We start from the raw sequence: 3,370 nt of genomic DNA on the forward strand, positions 1-3,370 counted from the left end.
GAGCGGCCATAAGTGAGAAAGTATAGTTTAAGTGGTATGCCTATCTGGTCCCACCTACACATAAAGTTTTAAAAATGCTCTTTAGAATTCAGTTGCCGTATAAATTCGCTTATGTTTTTAGCTTTTATTGACATCTAGTTGTCTAATTCCTCCAACATTTTTTTTTTCAAGTTTGTGTTGGCTCTTCTCCGAGCACTTAGAAATGGCCTGACAATTTCCCCTAATAAAACATTGCTAACACCTTGATCAGGATTGCATGCAAATTACAGATCAATTTGAAGTCTCTTTAAAAGGTTAAATTCTCCATTCATGAGAATGATATATCCTTCCATTTATTTAAATTTAGTTTCATTTTTCTCAAAAACATTTTGTGGTTTTCAGTGTGAAATCTGGCACATCTTTCATTATATTTATTTATAGATACTTGATGCTTTTAAGTTTATTTATTTATTTTGAGAGAGAGAGAAAGAGAACACAAGCAGGGGAGGGGCAGAGAGAGAGGGAGATAGAATCCCACGCAGGCTCCACACTGTCAGTGTGGAGCCCATCGCGGGGCTCCAACCTACAAACCATGATCATGAGCTGAGCCAAAACCAAGAGCTGAACACTTAACCGATTGAGTCACCCAAACCTCGGATACTTGATGCTTTTTGGTGCTATTTTTGGTAGGCTGAAAAATGGTCCCCCAGTGATTTCAGGTCCTAAGCCCTGAGCCCTATATATGTGTCTTCATAGATGTGATCAGGTTAAGGGTTTTGAGGTGAGGAGATTGTTCCGGACTATCTGGGTGAGTCAGCAAGACCATCACAGGTATCATTATAAGAGAGGCAAAGGGATGTTTGACAAGGCACCCAAGAGGATGTCAAATGAAGATGGGACCAGAGAAACCTGAAGATGCTGGCCTTGAAGACTGGAATCGTGTCACCACTCATCCAAGAATGCCAACTGCCTCCTGAAGCTGGAAGAAGCAAGGACAGATTGTCTTCTAGAGACTCTGGAAGGAATGCGGCCCTGTTGACATCTTGATTTTGTCCCAGTGAAACTGACTTTGGACTTGTGGGCTCCAGAACATGAGACAATAAGCTTTTGTTGTTTTAAGACACTTTTTCTGGATTTTGGTGTTTCTGTGTTAAACAGGCCCCAAGTTCCTTGCTACCTCCATGTTTCTGTCCTCTCCCACATTTTAGGCCAGCCATTCTCAGTTCTTCACAATCTAAGCAGTTTACTTTTTTTTTTTTTTTACAAATCCAGCTTTTATAGATGTTCTCAGCAGAAGTGTGATTTTATTATCTAGTCCTACATTACATAATTTAACCTCACCTGCCATTTTCTTGTGTGTATTATAGTTTTTAAAATTGTTTATATATTTATTTTTGAGAGAGACACAGAGCAAGTGAGTGAGGGGCAGAAAGAGAAGGGGAGAAAGAGAATCTTAAGCAGGCTCCCCACTGTCCGAGCAGAGCCTGACATGGGGCTCGAACTCACAAGTTGTGAGATCGTGACTTGAGCCGAAATCAAGAGTTGGACACTTAACTGACTGATCCACCCAGGAGCCCCTTGTGTGTTTTATAATTTTTAAGAGTTTATTCATTTCCTTAATTGTTTCTAACTTCTCTATATTATTCTCTCTCTATCCCTTTGTTCCTTTATTCCTCCTGTGGTTTTTTTGGTCTCAGTCTGTTATGTTAAAACATAAGCTTTTTCAAATGTCTGATGAGCCTTGTTTTTTTAAAAAGATATATAGATATAGATATAGATTTGGTGCCTGGATGGCTCACTTAGTTAAACATCTGATTCTTGATTTTGGCTCAGATCATGATCTCACAGTCTGTGAGTTCGAGCCCTGTGTCGGGCTCTGCAAGACAGTGAGGACCTTACTTGGGATTCTATCTCCTTCTCCCTCTGCCCTTCCCTGCGGGCTCTCTGTATCTCTCTCAAAGTAAATAAAAATGAACTTTAAAATTTTTTAAAAATATATTTTTTAAAACAAGGCACTAAATGCATTGGAGATATGCATATGTGTGTGTGTGTGTGTGTGTGTGTGTGTGTGTGTGTGTGACATTGAGAGACAGACAGATAAGAGAGAGATTGTTAGTAGGTTTATTCACTGACTAGGGAGCACCTGGCCATTCCCTTGAGGGGACATGAAAATGTTAGTATGTGCAGGTCCTGTGTGCTGAGGAGGGAAACACTCACTCCTGGCTTCCAATGTCCTGGGAAGTCTCATCATTCAGTTAAATGACTTTTCACTTATTTTTTCAATATTTCAGACCACTGCTTCCCCCACTTTCTTGAGTTGTTACTGAGTTTAGATCCTCTGAGCCAGGGGGCGGAGTCTGACCAGCTCAATTTTAGATGTCCACTTCTGGCCCAATCATCCGGGATCGGAGACCTGGTCACGTGTGTAGAGGGCTGCTGCCTTTGCACTGAGGCTATTTTTTAAGAGGACAGAGAGGATGTTATGTGCCTTCTATTCATAATGCACATCTCTACATCCTGACTTGCTTTCCTTGGAGTACTTTTGAAAGTCCTGAAATCCTTATGTTTCCAGAGAAACCACTCCACATGACTTATCTTTTGGATAATCAGCTTCTTTTCTTTGCATGGTTAAAAGTTTTCGTAAGGTCAACCTGAAACACATTCCAGGAAATGGGATGTTCACCTGCTCATGCTGGTGAGAACCTGGGCTCTCTTACAGTGATGTCATCTGTGGGATATGCAGGGGCAATAAGATTAGGGTAGAAACTTCCTTCCTTCTTGGGTGAATTCTGTTCCAAAATTTCACTAGGAGACTTGTGGATAAGCAGTGTCCTGGTATCTGCCCTTAATCCTTGGCAGCAACTTGCTGGAGTTGAACTTGAAGGAATAAACCATACTCAAAGAAACTTCAGATTGAACTGGAGCCACTCACTAGCTGTATGATCTAGGGCATGTTTTCCAACTTGGAGGTTCAGTGTCTCGCTTTCTTTAAAAGAGGAGTAAGAAACCTCGTTCTCATATTCTGGGGAAGCAGTAACCATGTCAAACACTTGGAGTTGTTCCTTGCACTCTTACATAACCCCAGTGACATAAAGGCAGCTTGCAAAATTTTCATCCTCGCAGGAGATCCAGCTTGATTCCTCATCCTGTTCTGCTGAGGACATTCCTAGGTCAGGATATAGTGTCTGGGGAACTTGGGTCAATGACAGGTTGAAGCATCATTCATAAAAGAGCCCAAAGGGATGGTCTGAAGGGATGACCAGAGAGACAGTATCTCACAGGGAAAGCAAATGAAAAGCCAAGCAGTCCATTTGTCAATTCAAAGGAGCTGGGTCAAAAATAAGAAGCTTTGGGGCACCTGAGTGGCTCAGTTGGTTAGGCGTCTGACTTC

This window comes from Suricata suricatta, chromosome 11 (genome assembly GCF_006229205.1).
Source record: "Suricata suricatta isolate VVHF042 chromosome 11, meerkat_22Aug2017_6uvM2_HiC, whole genome shotgun sequence".
NCBI lineage: Eukaryota > Metazoa > Chordata > Mammalia > Carnivora > Herpestidae > Suricata > Suricata suricatta.